This window comes from Anguilla rostrata, chromosome 5 (genome assembly GCF_018555375.3).
Source record: "Anguilla rostrata isolate EN2019 chromosome 5, ASM1855537v3, whole genome shotgun sequence".
In the NCBI taxonomy this organism is placed as follows: Eukaryota; Metazoa; Chordata; class Actinopteri; order Anguilliformes; family Anguillidae; genus Anguilla; species Anguilla rostrata.
Genome location: NC_057937.1, coordinates 12,379,918 through 12,391,113, shown reverse-complemented (window position 1 = coordinate 12,391,113; position 11,196 = coordinate 12,379,918).

Sequence of the window (11,196 nt, the reverse complement as noted above, 5' to 3'; positions counted from 1 at the left end):
TACAATGGATTAAGCAGCAGGAAGAAGGCCTTCTCGGTTCTGGAACTGTGATGACATGTACAGCAAATCAATCACTCCTACTCCTCCAGAACACAAACAACCTACATCCCAACTATGTGATTCTAATCTTCCTGCAAGAGTCAGTGTTTTCACAGGCTTCCTCTTGGAAACAAGGTGCCCAGCCTCGGTGTTAGGAGCCTTACAGGGGAGCACCAATCCATATTGAATGAATGCAACCAGCTCTCATCCTGTGGGACTGGAATTCTAAAAGTAAAATGACTGATGTTCCTTCAAAAGGCGAGCAGAGACACTGTTTGCAAAGGAGATTTTATGTCCAAGTGTTATTGTCGGTCGCCAAAGACTGTTTTCCTTGATAGAATAAAGTAATGCTGTTTTAGTTTTTGCCCTGAGCAAACCAGATGGATATCCTGCCTTTATTTGTTACATCAGAATTTCTGTGAATATCTAGTTTCCCAATTAGCATTGCTAAGGCAATTGAACTAGACAGTACATACAAGCATTTGGCAAGCTATCTAAAGCTTTGTAATTATTTTGAAATACATTTCAAAGGGACTGGGGAGACATGGCAAGTTAACCACACTGGGCAGTGATCTTTGCAATGATATTTATGCCTGAGCAGAGGACACTTGGCAAACATAGCAAATGACACAGAATAATGATGTTGATGTGTCATAAATCCTTATCTTTTTTGTCTACCACACCCTTGCTCTGTCGGCAGCCAAGTCTACTTGGTGATGTCACAGTGCCTTCAGTTTAAATATGGGAAATTTCTATCTATTGTCATTTTGTGGTCCATATTCTTTAGTATGTAATTTGGATTGGAGTTGGTCCACAGGTACAGCTTGGATGTACTACATGGTGACCAAAGGAGAGAAGAAGTCACTGTTGACCATTACCACTCTTTAAACCACAGGACCTCTTCCTGAAAAGAGGCTTCTTTATGCTTCAGGCAACTAGTACGTGCTATAGTGGCTTGTGTCATCATATGGTCCAACGTATCACTTAGTCACCATGTTGCCGAACTCCCTCTATTGCGAGAAGTTTCAGCATATCCTGTCCTTGCACATAACAGTAGTCCTTCCCAGAAACAGTCTATTCCCTTCAACAATGCTCCAGTGTCTTTCTGGGCATGGCCTTGGTGTAACTATGGCAATAAGAATGAGATGATGGATGATGTAACATTTCTGCTCTCGTACTACTGGTTACCGCTGAGTGTAGCACTGAAATATTTGTGGCATCTGATTTTGCTATAAAATATTTCAGGCTAATTATAATGTGTGGAGGTAGGGACCACATTCTTATTCATTATTTATGCCAGTCAACTGCGTTTCTGTCTGTCTGGCTGTATGTCCATCCCAGAGGTGTGGAGAAACATTATTGTGTGTTACTGATTGGCTGGTTGGATGGTGGGTTATAGCCCTTAGTGTTGAGCCCCTGTGCCCTTGCCTACCTCTGCCTGCCAGCTTTTCTTCTCTTCTCATTTGAAAGGATTTTCATGGAGATGAAAATGAGTTCTATTATACACCCCCTTACACACACACACACACACACATACATATGCGCACGCACAGCTGTGCATGTCAGGAGCATGCAGCTACAGGGGAAGCCTGTCAATGGAATATTGTGCATTTCTCCACCTAAACGACATCTCCATTCATTGTACAATAATAGAGTTTTAATACTGTCAATAAATCAGCACCTACATCTGTCATAAGTTCTCCACTTAATAAGCATAAACTGGGATTTCACGCATTTATCCGTCATTTGCTGTGTTCAGATAATGATACTGAAATATTATTTGAAACACGTCTAAAATCTTAACATTCTGTGGAAAGCCGCTTCCACGCGTGGTACAGCGAACAGGAATGCTAATTTCAAAATGTAATGTACACAGATAAATGTCTGCCCATGTTAATGCTTACATTTCAGCCCAGATCAAACTCAGGCACTGGTATTTTAAATGAGTGCAATCATACGGTCACTATTGATTGTTGTTTCATCTGAGGTCGAAGGGTAACTTATCAATCCACTGACAGATAACCTTTCATTCGATTAGGAAAACTTACGAAGCATTTTTCTGAATGAATTTTGGTTTAAGTTCAAGTAATTGTTTTGTGTGAACAAAAAGGAGAACACATGCTGAAATCTCCAAGTTATGAATGGCACAACATGCTTCGCTTGAGCAGAGGCTCCAGCAGCAATATCCTGCCTTTTTTTTTCTTTTTGTTTTTTTTTTTTTTGCCTATTTCTGGAACCACTGCAGCTCTGCTTTTCATAAATGAATGCTCCACACATGTAAAAAAATCTGTAAAAATAGGCTTCGCCATTCACAGGCCTATTTCGGTCAAAGCACCGCTATGAAAAGCCTGAATTTGGGGGGTGGGAGAAGTGACTTACCACAATGCCGGCAGCAGCATTAGCATTTCAGTCCTGGACATGAGCCAGGCTGCAAAGTTCTTGTTTTGGCTTGTGCGCCTGTAATTACCCCCCCCCCCCCCACCCCCTACCCCTCTACCCCAACCCCGTCTCATGAAAACCAAGCTCGCGTGAGGACGTCATGTTGTTGAGCATATGTTGAGGAGGAAACCTCAGGGATGCGTGAGAGAGAGAGAGAGAGAGAGAGAGCATTGTTGAACTTGCATTGGGGTTCCAGCCTGGTATGTTTGTGAAACCCTGCATGTATAAAGTAGCATGTCCTCACCTTCTCAGACTGTTTGCATTCATGTCCCCTTGCCTCTTTCAGGCTTTCATGTTTGACCATATCATTATTCACAGTCCTGCTTGGGTATCAAATAAACTTAGACATGCTGAGTTCCTTCAAGGAGTCTGAAGCCGCAGAGCATTCAGAAAGAATCCTCTTAAAGTCTTGGAAAAGGAGCTGAGTGACACTCAGACAGAAAATTAAGGAATCTCACATGGTTCATGGTTGAGGTCCAAAAAAAAAAAATGTAGTGTCCATGGCAACTGCCAGCCTGAATAGGTCTGCATTCACAAGCACTCTCCCATCCGTTCTGCTCATAAAGACGCAGACCCAGCCAAAGCAATACTCCGGGTGTGCAGCAGAGAGCGTGGGGGCGGCCGGGGTACCGCAGGCCAGGACCACCCACCATTATTGTCCTGTTTTGACAGGAGCCATGTTGTCGGATCGCTGTGTGCATAAAGGGTCCCTACATTTTACAAGCGCCGCTTTCACACACATACACACACACACACACACACACACGTTTGCATTGCTATACTTGTGAGGACTTCCCATTGACTTACATTCATTCCGTAACCTCTAACCCTAACCCCAACCCCAACCACTACATGCCTAACCTTAAACCTAACCTTAACCTAATTGTAACCCTAACTCTAACCCTAAGTCCTAACCATAAAACAGCCTCTTGAACTAGTGGGGACCAGCAAAAAGTCCCCACCTTGCGTAGTTGCGTATCTTTCTATCCTTGTGGGGACATTTGGTTCTCACAAAGATAGTAAAACATGCCCACACATACACACACACACACACACACAAAAACCTAATCAGGAAGCTTGGATTTCCTATTCTTTCCTCAATTCTCATTCCTCTAGTCAAAGCTGCCCAAATTCTGTTGAATCCTCTGCCTCGTAACTGTGCTAAGATTTTGGTGATAAGACCTGAATGTTGAAAGAGGGACGCCTTTGACCCGTTAACGCAGGTAAGTGCGTCGGATAAACTGTCGCTGTCCTCTCAGGAGGACAGGGACAGCACGGTCGCACGCTCGCGTGCCCCGTCCACACGTGCTTGGGGCCGGGCCAACGTTTGCGCTGTTTGTCTGTCGTGGCAGGAGAGTCTGCCCCGCCCACTCGTCTCGAAAGGCGTGAGCGAAGAAGGGGGGCGCAGCAGTGACAAGTGCCAACCGGAGCGCAGCCCTGTAATTATTTGAGTTCCTGTGAGCGGCCAGGTCTGTGCGCTTGCGTGTGTGAGCGTGCGTGTGAGCGAGCGAGCGTGTGTGTTTATGAGTGTGAGCGGGGCGGTCTGTTTGCTATGCTGTCTCTCACCGCTCTCCTCCTTCACCGCACCTCTAAATGAGCTCCCTGCAGACAGAGGTGCCAGAAGCAAGGTGTCAACAGCAACATAAAGGCAGGGAACTGGATGCTCCTGCGTCATGTGACTCCGTGATGTGCCTGTCTTCTCCCTCCTAATAGTGCACGGAGACAGGTGATGTCAGAGCCCCAGATGACAAGACAGACAGGTTATTACCTCCGGGATTGAGGCGGTGAGGGCAGGCTAAGGCAGTCTAAACGGGTTAGCGACACCGCGTCTCCAGAGCTCTGTAGTAACTTAACGCTGACCCAAAGGCATTAGCCAATTCATCACTGTCAAGCAGCACGACGTTGTCCTTGATTATCCAGAAACAGAGGGAGAAAAAAACCCAAAAAGAAACATATGCAAGCATTTTGAAATGGAGTGATTTTTGGAGCCAAAAGCCCTGAGCTCAATTCAAACACAGATGGGACCTGGAAAAGAATAATTGTTGCAAAAAATAACTTCCTGGGGTATTTATAGACGTGAACAAGGGGAGGAAAAGGGACAAAAACACAGAAAGCAGAGAAAAAACCCACAATGTAGCCATGTGTAAACACAAACGTGTTACATGGAGCACGCCGGATCGGGAGACGTTGAATGCTGGGACTGTTTCTCTGGCAAAGGAATGCAGATTCTTTTGAACATGGAGACATGGCACGAACAAAACAGGATGTTCGGAAAAACAAAAAAATGACCATGGGCTTCGAGCAGCCAACGTATCAGTTTTCAGGCCAAAGCGAGGGGGGTGGGCGGGGGTGGTCGAGCGTGCAAAAAAAGAAAAAAAAATTAATAAAACAAACACTCTCAATAAAGCGTTATCTCATCATGGGACTGCACGCCTCCCCTGCAGAGGGTCAAACTCGCACAGCTGTTTCTGATTGGTAACTCTGCGCTGACGGCTGACCCACATTCACCCGCGCGCCTTCGAACTCACAGCTGGGGCAGGCTGTGTCTCCAGAGAGGGACGATTCGCCATGGCCCCCGGCGGTGTTTCCTCAGGGGTCATTTCCACAGCCCCGCAAGAGTGGCTGCTCCGACTGCAAGCTCATACCCCCTCGAATTCCCTCCCTCATAGCCTCTGAGAATCATTTTTTAAATTTTACTTTATGTGTTAATTTATTTTTACATCATAATTTTTTTTTGGATTGTGAGTCTGCGCTGTACAATACTCAGTAATAAATCAACTCTTATACAGTACATATGGTCCATATTGGACTCATATGTACACCGTTACAGTTGAATTAACACTGGACATGTTACCATGTGTAAAATGCCTCTGTCTGAATGGACATCTCTTTCAACAGGGCGTGAGTAACTGAGTTAGAGGAGAAACCATTCCAGTGGATCTTCTAGCAATCACAGACCCCTCTCCATTTACCCCTTCAGGCCTTTTAACATGCTGTCTCTCCTCTGGGCGTGGTCCAGGAAGAGGAAGCCAGGGAGGAGGGCAATGCTTCCCGCTTCGTATGGAGAGGAAAGATCCAAAATTGGGTCACTGTGTCCCAGGTCTGTCCATCTAAAAAAAGAAACAAAAGAAGAAGAAGAAAAAAAGCCAGTGAACGTGAACACATGCCAAGATCTTTTACTCCATTGCCCTGGGATTAAGTCAGATATGAGTGAGTGAGTCACACAGAAGAACGTTTGTGACGGGGTGGGGTTACAGGAGCGACGTGTTTCCGAGGTTTCAGGGGAGTTACAAATTGTGCGAAATGCGTTTTATCTTTGCGTACGCAGGCGTGACACTGTGGGTCCCGTGGTTACCGGTGTTATTTGTTTCCTTTAATGGGTAAGGGCAGCGCCCTCGCTGGTGTTGCTAGTAAGAGGGGATTTCAGGACATTGTTCTCTGGAACGAATGGAATCTCTGTCTTTCTTGTCAGCGCTCTCTTGTCCGGGCCGCAGGATAGGACGCCTAAGGCAACTGAACAAATGTAATTGGTGCGAGCCCATACACACACCCTCGGCGTGAGATGTGCTGTGGTACACGTTGTAGCTATAATCAGACGCTTATCCTGATGCAACTCGCAGGTCCTCTGGGCTTTCGATTGATAGCGCGGGGGGAAATGATGGCGACGTGCTTTTACGTTTGTCAGAGCAGGCCTGCGGCCACTCGCAGGTACGCCAGGTTCTCCCTTCTGTGGAAACAAAAAAAAAACCTTGTGTCAGCGTCGTCGCTACCTTCGGTAGGTGGGGCTGAGGGTAGGGGCAGGCCGTACAGCCCTGTGTTTCTCTGTACCCCCCCCCCCCCCTTAGTTCCCAATTTTGAATCAGTTTTGCTCAAGTTGCTGCTATAACTTGTCTGAACTCAACTTCAGTCCAATCATAGCCCCTGTGCAAAGATCTGAGGTAATGTATAATTAAAGGAACAGAGGTCTGTGAACCCCCTTCTGACGTGGTTATTCTGTCACCATTAGCCATTATTGTGCATGTGTGTGTGTGTGTGTGTGTGTGTGTATTATATGTGTAGGTGTGTGTGTGTGTATGTGCGTTTGTGTGTGTGTGTCTAAGGGGAGCAGGGTCAGAGGTGAAACTTAGGGGAGTGAGCGTACTTCGGAATGTAATGAGGTAACATAAGGAAATGATTAAACCTCACATTTGTTATTGAACACGCACATGACTCCAGCCAGACAGCTGAGCTGATAGCAGTACAGTGGACTATCCAGAGGTGAGATAGGGGGGAGCCTGTGCCGATGAGAGCATGGACAGCCGGTGTCCATTTTTCATCACCTCTGCTGGGTTTGTGTTGGGGTTTTTTATCAGAAACTAGCGCCGTGTCGCAGGACGGTGCGGCCTGGCGGTAAAGCAATGTGAACAGCGCATATGAGAATTCCACACGTCCTGCCAGAACATGTCATGAGACTTGAGCCGGGCTCCAGGAGGCCAAGCTGTTTGTGTGCATTTTAGTTCATAGGCAGGGGCTGTTATTTTAGCCCAGCTACTTGGGAGGAAATGATGGTGGTGGGTGTTGGGGGGGGAAGGATGTGAGGATTCTGGATCATGTATGGCTCCCTTTGGAAACGTGTGCTGTTGAGATCAGCCCTCTGTGTGTATGTGCATGCGTGTCTGTCACAGAGTGCCGTTGTGTGTGCATATGAAGATGTGCTGTTTGCATGTGTGTGAATGTGAGCGTGTGTGTGTTTGTGTGTGCGCATGTACATATGTGTTTATCTATGTGTTTCTGTCTGTGCCCGTGCATGTGTCTAAAATTCTGGAGATTGAGAAGAAATAAACACAAGGCGCATCTCTGTGCAGTGGATTTCATGTATGGTAGAACAGGATGACCCTTTACCAACTAACCATCATGTACCACAATGTTCAGATGTTTATCTGGAAGTCATTGTCAGTTCAATTTCCAAGATCAGCCTTGAAACTGGGAAGATGTATTCAAATGCCTGATTTTCCCATTTTTTGTTTCATAAGCACAGCTCCCAGAAATAGAATTTGCTTGATATTACCACATGACCATTTTCACTGTAGAAAAAAAGTGAAGTGGCCTTGTGATCCTATACTTATATTTCTGTGATATTGCAAGAAATAGTCTACTGTTATTAATAATGGTAGAGAATTGTATACATTACATGCACTTAATACACTTACGTGTGCCAATGAGTTCAAGTGTTGGGATGTTCAGAGACGTACTTTCCACTGTAAAGAGCAGAGTTTAACATCCAGTTACAATAGATCATCTCTGGTGGTCAATAGGAAGAGATGTGGAAGTTATAATAATTGCAAATGGTGATAGCCTTGCCGGTCAGGAAATGGTTATACTACAAGAGAAATGTTGGGCTGTAGGAGAAAACACTTGCTACTAATGAAGGAGCACCATGAATGCTATGGTTATTATTATTTTTTTATTCAACTGATATGAAAATGGAGTTATAGTGTAAGGAAGATTTGACATGTTTGTCAGTTTTGTGTTTAAAAATGTAAAATCTGAACAAATTCAAAATGGCCTTTTGGAATTTTCAGTTTCAGGACTAGAGATGGATGTTGTGCATTTCACACATCTTAACGTATGCCCCACTATCCACTGACCATGTGTGAGAGTGAATAGCGTGTGCGTGCCCTGCGATAAATTGGCGCCCAATGCACGTTGGGATAGGCTCCAGCAGCCCCCACGACCCCGCCCAGGATAAGCGGGTATAGATAATGGATGGATGTATGTATGTATTTGTGCATGCACATGCATGTTCGTGTGTGTATGTGTTTGTGTGTGCACGTGCGTGCATGTGTGTGTGTGTGACCTTGCTTGAGAATGCATGCCTGTATTTTCTTACAACCTGACTTACATTGTTGTCATTCTTCTTTCAGCATAACCATCAGGCTCCTTCCATGATTTCCTCAATTCAAAATTTATATCATCTATTAGGCTGGCGACAGTTGCCTCTCATCACTATTTCAAACGGCTCAATCATAACAACGGTAGCCTAGTGATGGTTCTTGAAGCAGTTTCAGTGAGTAAGTGAGCAAGAGCACTTCTAGTTGTAGTTTGAAAGTTAATGTCGCACCATTACAAAACACAGCCATTCCAGTAAATCTAATACGGTTCATAATGGATGCGATACTGTCTTGTTTAATGTTGGTACCCAAAACATAGCAATCGCTATTTTAAACTACAGAGTGCTGTGCAGAGTGTGTGACTCAAGCTATGGCTCAGCACTGGCTAAAGTTTGTGCAAGGTCATTGTTGGGTTAAAATACTGTTGATCTCATTTCAACATGTCTGATTTATGTGCTTCTTCAAATTTTGTTCCCACATCCATTTGCTCAGTTTACATGCTCATAATTTATATTCCTTGTGGTTCTTTGTTTCTGACAAAATGTCTGTCTTGTATATTACATTTATATGCTTTTGCACTAAGCCTCATATTTCTGAATCATATTAGAAATCCTTCCTTGGTATGCCATAAGTATCAGTACTTTCTACCTCTGAAAGATAAAGTAATACTTTTTTTTCCCTGTTCTGGTGCAAAAAAGGAAAGGGAGGTTTCCAAGCCTATCCTCTTCCCCGGTGTGCGAATGTTTTCCTGGTATCGCTGCGCTCTTTGCGCTGGTGCCCTTTGGTAAAGTCGCGGAGCAGCGGACGTGTCGTGAGGTCACGTAGAGACAATAGATTGCGCGTCTATCCTGAGCCTCTGCTGGGGTTACAGTCCCAGGACTCAAAGTGTCGTGCCGCGTTAATCAACAGCTCGTGCTTTCCCCAAACCGCCACTCAGCACGTGGCGAACCGGCATCGCTCACAGTCTTCCGCAGCACACTGCGCTCACGGCACGCAAAGCTCCTGCAAAACAGGTTGGTTACAAATGGCCGCATTGACACCCGTGGGTGTGGCTCATTGTAACAGCATCTGACGACGGCTTTTTAATTGCGTTTCTTTAAAATAAAAATATTAATAAATATTAATTTACATATTTCATATTTATTAATATCAAACAGGGCATTTTATTGCTATTGCTTGTCACAGGGGCCATTGTGGTGATTCGCAGCAAACCTCACCCGCCTACAGGCCACCGTCTCATCATGTGATTGGCTAGAGTTCTGACTATGAAGTTGTGGTTTCCAGGCTTTTGTTCTCTGGGACGTGTCAGATGTTCCAGGCAGTGAACTTGGGCCCTCGTGTGAAACTGTACTCCGCTTAGGCGGAAACAGCTGAGGCCTATAGCAGCGGTCGAACCACAGGCGGGTTGGAAGCCACACTGAACCCCAACAACAATCAGCAGAGAGCATGGGGGAAGGAGAGCATGATCTATCCCATTCTTACCCTTCTGCCTCCGGCAGCACTGCGGTCAGCCGAAGGAGGGTGGGAACAGAATACCCACGGGTTTGGCTGACGTGTGCACCGCACTTACCGTGATGTTCCACTTAGGCAGCGACACGCGGCATGCTAAAACCCAACAGCAGCATATGGTCACAAGACTCCCCTGTCTGCCTGCGACGGCAATAAAAGCTTTCTGTACCACTGGCGATAAAGCAATAAACCGTTCAAATGGGTATGGCAATTTTACTTTATGGTAAAAGTAGCTTGTTATGCAAAGCTTGCGCCGTCTCGAGCGTGTAGTTCATTGCACCATCATTAACAAGGCACAAAAAATGATGTATTATTTGATTTCATTTTCTTCTTTGCAAAGCATAAGCGATTACATTGCTGCTAGTTTCTTTGTGTGCAGTCCCACGACATCGGAACTTTTCCGACCGTTTGCTGACATCTAGCGTCTATGTTGTTCGTTGCAACCTATCCTCAGACGAGCGGGCTGACTTGGTCCGCCGTGGAGAAGATGCTGATGCTGCTGTTGAGAGGGTGATGCAGCAGGCTGCAGTCGTTACCCCCCCTCCCCCTTCAAGGAAATAGAAAGGGCTGAAGGGCTGATGGTAAACATGTCAGTAAATAATGAATGAAAATCCAATTTTTTAATTTTATTATTTATTTTTTGTGTATCAAATATAAAAATAAAATAGTTTTTAAAAACGAACAGAAATACAAATGTTTTCTCTTTTAGCAGCAACTTGAAAATGAAAACAGGAATTACTAGCCTGACAGGTGTCAATATATTTTTTTTTGTTTGTTTGTTTAAGAATAATGCATGTTACTGGATAACATTCAAAGGGAATTGTCTTTTACACATGCTGAAACTGAGTCGTTAATGTAGGTATTCTGATGACTACCACTTCCTTATATACTATTTTATTATCAAAAATGATACAAATAAAATTTAATGAGGATTTGCCATTTGCTAGCCGAATGTTTGTTTTAGCGTATGTGGTGACATGCCATATGTTAAAGGAAATGTGTTTTTTTCTGTGAGATAAAAAATTCTCAGACGAAAGCAAAGATCTATAAACCAGTTTATTTTATTCTGTCACAGTTGCTGCAAAGAAAATGGTGCAACAATTTGCTTTCACCATCATATTTCAATGTGGACATAAATACAGCGCACTGAAGATATACTTTTTTCCCCAGAATAACAGCTGCGTTGTTTTTATTTTTATTTTAGTGCTATACACAACAGATTGCGTTGGCTGTAAATGTATCTTGTTAAGAAACCTATTAATGATCGTTTCCCTCTGGAATCACACTGTCTCAGAACTTGAGATGTTCACAAATACAGATGTCACCATCACATTTTCTT